The following is a 13,446-nucleotide window of genomic DNA, read 5'->3' as shown; positions in this document are numbered from 1 at the left end:
TGGAGCTCTTTATAGCTTTCAGATGGGTCACTCCCTGCTTCCTCCAGAAATTTCACTTGCAGTGAGTTGAACTTTTGGTCAGCACTGAAAATCCATGAAGAATATCAAGACGTGCAGGGCCCCAGATACAAAAGCCAAGAAGGACTAGCGATACTTAGCAGTGATTACATTTGTTTCCTTTCCATAGGAAGGGATGGATTTCTGTGTTAAAAGGAGTGCATTTCTTGCAGAGCAGGCAGCATGACAAATTACCGTATTAATAATACAGGATTTCTTCTCTGAGTTGTGGGAATGGGCTAGGGACTCTTCACCTCCTCCTCTTCCCTTACAAAAGGGGAAATAGAGGCTAATTTATAAAGATAGACTGCAGTGTGTGATGGCTGGCAGAGCACATGACTGATCACTCCGTGCATGGATATTATATCTAATAGGTCTCAGTAATGGGTCCCTGAGGTCCCTTATGTCCCAGGCTGGGGGCAGCTCCCTGGGCTGCTGTGATTTGCTGTGCCTCCTGCAGCCGCAGGCTCTGCCACCAGCCGGAAACATGTCCTGAAGGGCACGTCAGTGCCTGCCATTGATTTTCAAGACCAGATGTCTGTTTTTGCTGTTTTCTGTGGGATATGCAATCGGTTGGAGGGGAACAATCCCTCAGTCCACACTGCACTTGTGCTTAGTACAGGAAAAGTGGGGCAAGGGCTTTGAACAGTGAATGAGAGGCAGGGGAGAGCTGGCAGGATGGGAGCAGGGGGCTGAGACTGTAATTATTTTCCTCTGATGTGCCCTGTGTGTAAATAGGCATTTCTAGCATGTGAGAGCAGTCTGCACATCAAATACATCAGTTGTATGCTGGTTCCCCCAGGAGTGGGTTCAAAGTAAAGGCAATGCTTCATCAGAAAGCTAATTGAGGAACTGAGTCTGAAGTCTGGTAGCAGAACAACCTGTTTTATGCCTCCTATTTGATTTTATTTCAGCTTGCCCGGAAAACTTAGATCTCTGCATCCACGTGCCTGCTACACTCACTTCCCTATGGCAGCACACAGTTTGCTGCAAATTATTGAGATGATGCTTGTGGCTGTGCTTTCTTGTTAGCCTTTGGTTGCTCGTATTTAACATTTGTAATAACCTGTGTTGTGTGTCCTGCAGTTGTAGCCGTGCATTTCACTGGCAAAGGCCAATATTGTTTAAAGGTGGATATTTTTCTCCATTCTGCGAGGGAGATTTTGCTGCTTATATATCAATATGATGGCTTGCAGTGTTCTGGCAAGCTGGAAAAAGGAGATAAGAATGAAAGAAATGCTAAATTTCATGACCCAGTGGCTTATATTCTGTGTGCTTCACTGCGGACATTTAACAATCATGAGAGAAGGTCTTCTATGCTCCTTAAAATATCCACATCTTTAATGTAAATGAATCAGAGCCATTTTTCATCGTTGGGTCATGCAACTCGGGAGTCAGAGGGAATAACAGTGGGTACATTGTCTGGATGGATGAAAAGAGAGCCCCAACTCTGGAGCAGACCCTTATTACAGAGCAATATATTAAGGAGACGGCTAACTCGTCTCATGTGTTTGATTTCTGACACCAACACACATTTGGTTTCTTTTCTGAATGCCCTTGAAATGAGAGGTGAAACTGGCAGATCAGGAGGGTGCTGAGCCCAGGGCTGGGAGCTGGACCTGTTCTCAGTGCCTCTGCTACCTTGCTGGGTGATTTTAGGCACATCTTTTCCTCTTTCAAGGACTTTGTTTCCCCTCAGCTTTTCTCGCTTGGGATGAGACTTGCAAGTGTCCTTTTTTACAGACCCGAGGCTGCCTCTCCACCCTGCCAGCTCCAGAGCTCCTGGCTGGACCTGACACCCTGATGGGTGTCACCTTCTGCCCCATCCACAGCACAGCCCTTCTGCTGGAGATGCCACAAGGTATGGCAACACAGAAATAAAAAACACGCAACTGAGACAAATTCCATTCTTGGAGGAGTGAGTGGTGGATCCCACTGGTGGTTGCTGCCATGCTTTGTATCCCACCCACATCCCCTGAGAGCTGCAGATCTCCCACAGTTCCCTCCGTGGCTTTCTGTGCTTTCAGGAGCTTGCTAGGTCCCTTCAGAACAGCAAAGCATTTCTGCTCAAGGTCACGCTTTTGGTGCTACAGCAGCAGAAACCGTGTAAGTTAAAGGTTTGCATAAAAAACAGCAAAGGTAGAGGCAGCTTGGGAAGGACATCTTTTTCCAGGGCAGCTCCCTTGCGTTTCACAAAGGAGATTTGGCTGTGTCTGTGGCGATGAGCGTAGCAGGGCCAAATCCACAGGACATCTGGGGCCAGCAATTTATGCCAGCGATAGGTAAGAGGCCATGCAGCGTGCTAATGGGGTTATGGAGCTGCGTGTGAATTTTCATTACTCCCTGCATGGATTTCATGCTATCAGCGTGCGTGGCTGAGATGCACGCGCAGCCCTCCAGCATACTGATGAGCCCGTGGCATTAGTATTCAGTGCCAAAAGCCAGAGCTGTTAGACGAGGAATAATAGTGTGAAGGGGAGAACTGATAAATGATTAGGCTGTATGATGATATTGGCAATGCTAACCCAGCTCCCTTGCAAAGGAGATTTACGAAGTACCAATTTAGAGCCTTAGCGCCGTAAATAAGTGGCTGGAGGACGTGAGTGTGTTTTGGGTGCTGGCTTTGCCACTGGGGAATTTGCAGAGGGAGGAACACATGACTGACAAGAGGCCAGAAAAATAAGAAAGTCATGGGCCCGTCTGACTGCCTGCACACACGTGGTTTTTATTAGCAGGGCATGCAAGCACCCACCCCTCCTTGGCACAATGTTTGACACAAAGTTAACTTAAAATCAAGCTGAAGTTTAGGTGCTTTTTTTTTGAGCTGGTCCCTAACTCCATGATCACGTGTAGCACTTGGGGCTAAGTGTGCGAGGGGACCGCTGGCAGCTTGATGCATTCCAGATGTTTCTGCTAAGGGCGAAATTGCCCCCTTTGCCCTCGCAATTTGGGTTAAATCTTTAGGGTCAGGGTCGCCCAAGGTGTTGGATATAGGCAGGTGCAGTGCAGAGACTGAAAGTTACTGTGCAGGGGTGCCCTGCAGCTGTGGGAGCCACAAACAACATTCGGGGGTAAATTAATTTAAACAGGTGAGCTACTTTGCTCTGGTTTGTTGTGTTTAACCTTCATTGCCATCAGTGGTTTATCTAGACCTGTGGATAAACAAAAGAAAAGCCCGGAGGCGAAACCAACGTGATGGTTTTTGTCTAGTTTTCAAACAGAGCTGATTTATAGTGGGCATGAAAATATGAGGGAATGGTTACATTTTTACAAAATAAAGACAACATTTACAATGAATGCAGCATGTGACCTAGCCAACTTTTTTTTTTTTTTTTTCTCTGAGCACTTTTTATGAGAACAATAGTGAAGAACAGCCTCTGTTTTTATGATCAGCTGCAAATGGCAGTGAATGTTTCCTTGACACCAGAGGAAACGTGAAGCATCGCGAATTGATATTTGCAAGGTGGCATTTTGAGGTCTCTGAGCTCAGCAGACCCGTAATAAAACAAGGAGCGGAGATCATTACTTTTGTTTGCAGAGCTCAGGGTAGGTAGTGGCTGGGGAGCAATCTCTGAAATTATCTAGTTGCCGTAGATGTAATTGGGGAGCAGGCAGGGTTTCCAATAGAGTGGATGTGCTCCCTGTTGGGGAAGCAGGAGAAGGAGAGAGACGTACCAGTGATATCCATCACACACAGCAGACATCTTTGACAGTGAGCTGCACTGCGGCAATTTTCTCTCGGCCAGGCGATTATTACTTGTCAGGGCCAGCTGTCACCTGGAGGACCCTTGTTATCAATTACTTAAGGGCGTTCTCCCCAGCATTGATTATTTTATTAGCTTCCTGATGAATCCTCGTGTTGGCTGTCCGTGCTTTGGAAAATAGACCCCGGTGGGTGCTGGCACGTCCTGGCCACCTCCAAGGCATCTATCACAGCTTCCGAGGAGACACCCGTGGGCCACCTCCCCATTGCGTGGGGGTCTGGAAGGAGCTCTTAACCCCCTGCCCATCACAGGGAACTCACAGCCGCCCCTTTTGGCTCTGCTTTCCGAGCCACCGAGCGAGTGCCAGGCGGGAGGAGGAGAGCATGACAGTCCCACAGCCCCGAGCAGATGGTGTGGAGAGCTGCGCCCTGGCCTCCAACAGCAAACACCAGCCCCCATTGTTTCGCAGGGCCCCGAGAAAATAGATGGGTGACACACAGGCAGCTGCAGAAAATGTTCTCCAGATCATGCTTGTGCAATGCATTAAAAAGGAATGAGGAAGAAAAAGGGACTGGTTATCCATCTTTGGTTAATGATGAGTGGCTCTTGCGGGGAATGCCAAGCCAGCAGAGGAGATGGTCTAGAAGAAGTGGATGCACACTGTAGCAAGATCTCCTGGTTGCCTTTATTTTTATCCCAGTGTCTGCAGAAGCTCAGCACCTCCCTGTTCACTGCTGCCTGCCCCTACTCAGTGTCCTCAGGCATAAGGGCAGAAAAAGGGACAAGTGGCACCAGGTGAAACCCCTCCTACCTGGTCCTAGGAGATCAGAGCTTGTGGAACTGCAAGCACGAAACACGGGGGTGTTTTGAGCAGTGCGACCAGCCCTTGAAGCAGTCAGAGAAGACATCAGGCTCATGCTGGTGCCACATGCACAGCCACTTGGTACCTATCTCCTCTAAGGTTACAACCACCAGGTCTTCAAAGTATTTAATCCATCCTGCCTTGCTGTGACTGCGGTGGGACTGGGGACGGTGGCACAAGCTGCACTGCCCCACAGGATGGGTGCAGAACAAGTGTGGGACAAGCCTGAGGAGCAGACATCTGAAAGCAGCATGTCTAGATGGGAAGATTTCCAGATTGCTTCAGATGGCTCAGACAGCTCCTGTGCGTTCATCTCCTTCTCAGCACAGTTACAGCTCTTAGGAGCAGAGAGAAATAATCCAACAGAGTGAAAACCTTTGAAATAGAGGAAAAAGAGTGAAAACACAGCCTAGGGAGACCATCTTAAAAACAAACAAAAAGCAGAGAGGAAATGGGAAGCAGTGGACGCTGTGTCACACAGTGTACGAGCCAGCAAGCAATATCTGCAGGTCATCCATCCATCCGAGCCTCGGAGAGGACGTAGGTCCTGAGGTTAAATTACAGCAGCCCCTCTCCCCTCGGCCTCTATTATTTGGTCTCCAAATACCCAGCAACTACAGAGACAAAAATAGTTTGCAAAGCCTGACAAAAATCTTGATTTCCCAAAGGTTTGCCAAGCCTTGTTTCAAGTACAAAGTGCTCTGGCTGCGGCTGCTCCTCAGCTCAGCACTGACCTTCGGCTGCTCCCTCCCTCACTGCCCCGACGGGGAGGCAGAAATGTTCTGCTCTCCCAAGCACCCTGGCCTTTCAAAACCATTTTCAAGCTGCGCCCCTTGATTGTTATTTCTCTCCCTTATCCCCAAATGTGTTGCCTTTAAAATGAGATTTTTCTTTGGTCTGTGATAATTCACGCTTCGTACTTCCTTTGGGGCTGGAGGGAGCAGCAGGGCAGTGCTGAGAGCAGCCTCTTGTAGGGACATCGCCAGCTTTTTTGGGAAGCCACACGGCCAGGAGGGCTCCCACCCAGCACACAGGTGGGGCAGGGAGCAGATTCGGCTCCTTCGGCCATTCTTCATTTTGCAGATGACAGACTAAACAGTCTACAGCGAGGCAATTATCTCAATAACGATAATTTCAGCTTTTGCTGTGATTTAAAAGAGCTCGCAGAAAACAAGAGCGTTTAGCGGTGACTAATTTTTTTTCAGCTCATTTCTGGGAGCATTTATTTACCCGTTGAGCACTGGGGTGGGAGTTGCAAAGCGGAAAGCTTTGAGCTGCAGCGTGTAAATCAGGGGAATAAGCAGATATCCTCCCTGCTTTGAATCACAGCTGATTAGCCTGCTTGTTGCTGTGTTTGCTCCCCCTGCAGCTTTCTTCTTATTTTCTTTTTCCTTTTTATTTTTTTTTTCCTTGGGATTTTGCTGACAGAGGAAACTACTGTCAGGCCACCGTGGATCCCACACAGCCTCTCTGGCTCGCACAGCAGTCCTGCAGATGGAGAGGACACTTTCGCTGCTGCGGGCTGGCCGGCTCGATCTGGCGATGCTGGAGATCTAACGAGGCTCTCTCAGCATAATCCCAGACCTAATGAAAGGCAGACGATCTGCCTCAGAGCCTGTGGTCTTCGGTGCTAACGAGGCCAGGTATTAGGAGCTGTGTGGCATCAGACACCCATTGTGGCATTTGCCTAGTTTGCTGCTTTCAGGGTATTTTCAACTTGTTTCTGCCAAGGGCAGCACTGCTTGTCCTGCAGGGGTGAGGAACTCCATGAAAGCTTCTGCAGCAGGCATGAAGACCTGGAGACAAGTCAAGAGCCAGGGACCTGCCTGCTCCCAGCCAAGAATTTCCTCAGGCATGTACAGATAAGGGGAGATGTGACTGAAAAGGGAGCGACAAATGCACAGCACTGAGGTCTCAATTCCCAGCTGGGAGGCTTGTGCTTTCTTCCCTGTTCTTGGCATTATGATATTATTCAAAGTCCAGATGTGGGAGATGGTGTGTCCTGCATTGCTCAGATAAATAAGACCAATGGCCCTGCCCCAAAGAGCTTAATTCTTGCTGTGGGTGAAGGAGCAACATGCAGGCTTGTGAGCAAATCTTTCCTGAAAAAAAAAAAGGGGGGGGGAGAGGCCTTCAGAAGTATCATTGAGTGCAACAGCCTGTGGGCACTTCTACAAATCATTGCCAGCATTTTTAGGTATGTAACAACCTGGCTGGGGGTGCCTAGGTCAGTGCTGAAAATGGGAATTAGGTTCTTTAGTCATACCAGCACAATCCGTCTTACCTGATCTACCTAGCTAACAGCCAAGTGTTCAGCAAAAGCAATTTTGTGTGGCTGGTGGAGAGAGATGCACCTCCAAAAGGGGGTTTTCCTCTTCCCAGGATGGGTGTCCTGGTTATGAGGGACACATTACCTCCTAGTGGTGTTGGTCTTGCTTTTTGACTGCAGAAGAGCCTTGAGGACTACAGCCATCCTTAGGTTGGGTGTCTAGTTTAAGGCATGCAGTTTATAGGTGGCTAAAATTAGATAAAATGAATCTTCCGCATAGACGCTTCTGCAAATTTTACCCCGTGTTTTTAAATAGTTTTGCATAAATAACACTGGAATGACACAACACAGGTCTGCAAGGCATTAGTGCTCTCCGGCATGCTGTACATTTCACGCTGAATGTTGTTAGCAGCAGAGGAAAGGCCAAGCCAGCCCCTTGGATCTGAGCATGTTTGAGTGTTGGAAAATTTCAGATTTGGAGGAGGATCTGAAGTTTCCCTCTGGCTCTCGCTTTACAAGGAGACAAACTCTGTCCAGTGTTGCTAAGCCTTGCAGTTGTTGGGGTTTCGGTCCAGCTGCTGCAGCCCTGGGCCCACCTTGAACCCGGACAGGCTCCAGATGAGTCCTTCTGCTCTCTGTCCTCTGCGAATATGCAGCACAAAAGCTGTACAGAGCTTTCCTTGACCTCAGCTCTTGTAGGCTCCGCAGAGTCATCCTGGGATAAACAAAGCTATGGGGCCTAGTGTACAGACCTAGGTTACATTTACAGAATGAACCTAAAAGGTCCATACGCAGACAGAAGCAGGCAGAAGGGCTCCAGCAGTGTTAGAGTCTGCTTTAGGGGATGCTGCATTTGGGGAATGGCCACTTGGTCAAGTCCTGCTGTATTGCCATATCTTCACCAGCCACCATCCTTCAGCTGATTGATGGTAACTGTGTTTCTCCTGTCCCGTGCACAAGTAAAGCACCTTTGTTTAAGCTGCTGTCACAAATTCATTCAATTTTATAGGCAGGAACTCATGAGCAGAGGACCACTACTGGTGCTTGGCCGCAGGGCAGCATCTCCTGAGGTTGCTCCTGCTGCACCACTAAAGCTCACCCCAGCTATGCACCGAGAGGATCCAGGCACTGCCCACCTTATCATCACCTGCTTCTCTGTGTCAGCTGGCAGGATTTAGGAAGTGTTAAAGAGCAATTTTAATAATTTACAATATGTTCTTTACTCTGTCCATCAAAATACCCATGGTGTTTGCCTGTAGGCACCGTGAACCCTGGAAGTTTTCACCTGGAAACCCGCATGCTGGATGCAGTGAGCAATATCTCTTGTGCAGCTTGTTCTGCCAGAGACTCCACTCCTTCCATGGGCTCAGTTTTGTGCCATGCTGAAAATATTTTTCTCCTCATTTTTCCCAGTGTTACTTTCAGCTTTTTGCTTTCCTCGCTGCTGCCACAGGTCTTGCCCCTCACACCCTGAGAGGCTCTGCACAAGCCCTGAGCACTGCTTGTGGCTGATCCATCCCACAGGGCAAGGCAAGGTGGCAGAAGGGCTGGTGGTTTTGCATTTTGTGTTGGTATTTGTAAATCCTGGCTGGGGAATCTCATATTTTTTTCAAGTGCTCTGGGCAGACAGGAGGTTGGAAGGACCTGGAGGGGAGGAAAAAAATGTGCGTGCCTCCTGGGGAGAGGTCTGTGAGGCTGGGGGAGATTAGCTGGGGCAGGAGAGTGGCTGTGATGCTCACAGGGTCTACCCAGGTGAGGAGGCAGGGCAGGTTCATTTTATTTGTTGATTTATTGGGGTGTGGGAACAAGGTTTGCAATCCTGATGCTGTGCCACAGGCAAGAAACCCCTGCTCCTTTGAGCACTGTCTGGGAGCACAGAGGGTTTTCCTTCTTACCATCACGGGGTAAAAGGTTTTATGGCATAGCACGACTGCCCCGAGTGGTGGAGGAGATAACAGAGGAGTGAATTTGCCGTCTGTCCCTGGAGTTATGAAGCACAACCATAACTGTGTCTGTAACTTTAGACAGCTCAAATAGACCGAGGAAATTACAATGGGCTGCCACATGCTTCAAATGTAGGGTTGGTCCTCTGTTCCTCTGTGCATAGCCAGGGCTGAATCCTTCTCCTGGCTGTTTTCCTTTAATTTAATATTCCTTGCAATAGGACTGTTCCCTCCTAATGTGCCTAATATAAAACATGCTCGTTTGCTGACTGTGGCAGGAGGCTCTGGCTCGGGCTGCCCTGCACGTCGCCACTGAGTCTGGTGCTGGGGAGGGCAGTGGCTCTGGGAAGTTTGACACCGAAACAACATATCGGGAATATTTACAGGGCAGGGAAAGGGAGAGGATTTATTTTGTTGCAAATGGCTAGCTCTGGGATGGCTCGTGATTTGGAACGATGCTTGCAATGGGACTGGGTTCAGGAGGATGCTGATTTTTAGGAAACAAAGGGGGACACTTTTCTGGGTGGCTGCATGCACAGACCACATTTGTGCTCCCCTTGAATAAAGTCAAAGCAACTTTTCCCCGTGCTGACAGCCCATGCTGGTGGCTCCTGAGCACAGGCTTGGCGTCCCAGTTGGGGTTATGGGATGGACAAGGGAGAACAGCAGGAGTGGGTTGGGAACGGGAGGCCAGGTCCCCAGGGCAGACACTGGCCCTGGGAAGGGCGAGCGGCGTTTCCAGCCAGGGTGGAATGAACTCATCTGTCATTGTCATTTTTTAATTGTTTTCCACGTTGTACTGCTGATCTTTTTAATAGGGCATGATCTGAAACACACTGCTTTGCCGTGGGTGGCACGCGACCCTGGCTGTCTCCGTGCAGACGGACGGGGGATTGGGCTGGGGACAGGCTGCCTCGTGAGGACATGCCAGAAACCTCCACCCTCACCAGTGCCGAGCAGAGATGTCCCTGGTTCTTGGTGGACAATGAGCTGTGATGAAAGCACGCTTCCCCTTAGGCTGCGGTTTCACAGCTATATTAACACTCCTAAAGACTGCCTTTCCAGCTGCGCCCCTGACCTTTCTGTCTTGCTAGCGGATTGCAGAGATCACCCAGATGACCAAACCCTGCTTTTTATTTATTTTTATTTATTTTTATTTATTTATTTATTTATTTATTTATTTTCTTCTCAGTGAGGTTTTCTCCCCAGACAACATCATTCCCTGCACAGAGCTGCATGACCTGATGCCCTGCGGTGGGCAGGGGCTGGGGTTTAGGTTGAAGCAGCCCTGTTGCCTGTGAGCCTGCAGCCTCGTGCCCATTTTCCCTTCCTATTTAGAATAAAGCTGCTGATTCTCAGCCATTCCCATACAGAGCTCGTGGGTCTGCAGGGCTCAGTCTTGTTATCAGCTGGGCACAGCCACTGTCTGGATAGTGAGAGGCCGCTCCCTGTGGGTACAGCTGTAATGCCAGACCTATGCATGGGACTGCAGCCCTACAACATCCCACAGAAACAGAGCTGGGTTTAAGAACCACACAATGCTTTTGGTTTTAGCATGGAAGCTTTTTGCTCCCCTCTGTTTTTAGCCCCCTGAGGTAGATTTGGTTCAGCTTTTCCAATTTTCTGAGAACATTCTTCCATTAGCAACTCATGTAACTCTAGGATTAAGAGACTTAAGCTGTGCTTTCAATCCCTCTCCTGCCCAAACCAGGTCTGTCTAGGTCAGACAGGGACGAGCAAGGACACGAGCAGAAATTCCCATCCTACAGATGCTGCCGAGGCTAGTTCAACTTGCAGCCAGGGCAGGAGAGGGTAACATCCCATTTGCCCAGCAGGTCCCTTTCTTTGCACTTTATCAGAGTGAATGCCATCAGTCGAAACCCCCACAGGGATTTCCAGGCACTAACCCCATGGATCAGTTGCCCCCCATCCCTGCAGCCAGCATGGGATGTGGCACCGCAGGGATGGGAAATGCAGCAGGGCTATCATAGGTAGCTGACTTCAGAGAGCATTATCCCGCTCCCTGTCCCTTTTCTGTCCATCTGTGTGTCCGTCCTGGCCTCCTGTCCTCCCCAGGCACCCACTGGGTGCCTGAGCACCGCTGCCCCCAGCATCCTGCGGCCGCTCTCCCCTGCTTAATCCCTCTTTGATCCCTCTCCTGCAGGCTGTGATTGAGGTGAGCTTTGCCACCGAAGCCTGGATTTTGCTCAGATCATATAACTGTGTGTAGGGGGGTGGGGGATGAGACAAGTTTTTGAGCACATAAGCCTTTCCTTACATCTGACACAGAAAAACTAATCACCCAGCTGTGGAGTGGGCTGGGGAGGCTGCTGGGTTTCACTCACGTGATGGGGAGAGCAGCTCCTGGAGCTCATGGACACAGTCTCCCATCCACACAGCTGAAAACAACATAAAGGGCACAGCCGGTGTCCCCATGTCCCTTTTCTCCAGTGCTCAGCACCCTGCGGGCAAGCAGAAGAAATGCCCTCATGGGTGCACAGGGAGCAGCGTGCTCCAGTGGGAAGCTCCTCCTGACCTCGGGCTTGCTGGCACAGCCCCTTTTGCTGCTGACCTGGGGGCTGTGGGATGATCCTTCAGCCCCAGGGGTCCCAATGTCCCCAAATGTGCCCTTATTCACAGGAGTAAAGGACGAGAGAGCAGCTATCTCGCTGGCTCCTGCTGGGGCTGCTCCCCTCGCTCTTCACTTTGATGTTCTTGAGCCCTGCCTCCCCGGGCCTGGCTGGGACCCAAGCCCCATGTTTCCCATCAGGAACCTTATCAATCCGCTCTGACTATTTTCTTTTCCTTTCCTCTTTGAATTCCAGTCGGCTGCTGACTGTGAAAACACAACAAGAGGCGCAAATCAGCCAGCCCTCGGCGTATTCAAACCGGCACCGGTTTGTTTGGATTGGGGCTAAAGCCGGAGCGAGAAAGCCGGGGCTTTGAGATGCTATTGGGATCACCTGGGAAAATACATGTGCCTTTCATCTCTCCCGTCCTGGTGTCCAGGCAGGCTTGCTGCCCCAGCAGGGCTCCCACCCCTCTCCTTTTTATCAGCATGGGACCCCGGCTGTGCTTGGGGACAGGCACTTAGCTGGGACCATATGACAAGGGGTGAAAGTCCCAAGGAGCAGATGTTTCTCTTTCAGGGTGTGCAGGGAGCCAGGGGGAGCCTTGGAGAAGTTATCAAATACTCTCAGGATTTTCAAATCAATGCTGGAAGCTGTTTTTCTTGAACACGGTGGTGAGCTGCTGGTAAATCCTAACCCTTGGCAATTCTCTTGAAGAAGGACATGAATGCAGTAATGCAAGACTTTATTTTATTTACTTTGTTTTGTGCTGCAGCAATAACACGTCCAAAAACACAAAGGGCAGAACTACTTGGGCAATTCTTTCTATTGGTGTATGTGTGTGAAATTTCATGCATCTTTCTGAGCCCAGATAGAGAGTGATTGCCTCCCCCTCGTAAGGACCAAGAGCCAAACTCCCCGCAGTGGAAACAGCTCCACCATCCCTGCACACCAGCCCCAGTGACACTCCAGTCTGCTTTCCTTCCACACCCTCAGGTGTCTTGTTAGAAGATGACAGGAACAATTATTTGCACTAAGCTTAGGGGATCCCGCTGGCCATTTCTCTGCTGAGTCCTGTCTTTTCTGCACACACCAACAAATACACATCCCCTGCTCCCTCAAGCTCTCAGCTTTTCACTAAGCCTTTTTTCTCCTTTTCATTCATGATTGCATTGGTTTTCAGCATGCAAATCTGCTGCAGACCAGGGATTTGGCCTCAGTGGCTGCATTTAACCTGCATAAACCAGCAGTGATTGATATGGGTTTAGCCCAGCAGCCGTGGATTTGAAAAGACCTTTAGGAGCCTGCAGCTGGAGGGCAACATCTCTGCTTCTCCCTCCCCACATTCATCAAACTGGGGGCTGAAACAGTCCCTGGGAAGAGGGCACAGTGTGTTTATTCAAACCTCTTTGCCAGGCTGAAAATGTGGCTGTCTCAGCCCTGGGGTTACAGGTGGGAGGTTTGGTCCTGTGGGAACTTCCCAGTGGTGATGCTCCAGCAGTGCCACCAGCTCCCCATGGCTTCTCGTCTTCAAATGTGTCCCTATGCCAGCTGTGAAACAGGCAGCAGGATCCCACCGTGGGCTCTGAACATCTGAGACATGAGGGCATTTGCCTGCTTTTCCAGTTTCTCCAGGTTTCTGTTTAGTTACAGGCAATCTGTTCTATTCCCATTTTTTTCATCATCCTTGATACTGTTCCATATTGGCCTCACACAAGGATTTGAGATGGTCTGAAGTGTCTGATACAAGCGTGCCTTAGCTTCTTTCACATATGATTGAGATTAAAACTTGTTTAACCTATGTCAGCCAGCAACACTGGATTTGAGATTGCTTTACTTTGCTTATTATATTATTTTCTTTTGGTGATAGCTCCAGTGAAAATGCTTGCAAAAAGCAATGTGTAGACAGACAGATTTTACTTCATGGATCACTTGCAGGTTAAGGACTGGGACCCATCCAGCCATGGAGCAAATGCTTCCTTGTCAGGTGCTGATGGTTTGGGCTGGCTTTGGAAATACGGAGCTGAGGGTTAACCCAGTG

This window comes from Netta rufina (genome assembly GCF_964035555.1).
Source record: "Netta rufina genome assembly, chromosome: 5".
NCBI classification, from domain to species: Eukaryota; Metazoa; Chordata; class Aves; order Anseriformes; family Anatidae; genus Netta; species Netta rufina.
This window is presented reverse-complemented; position numbering follows the sequence as displayed.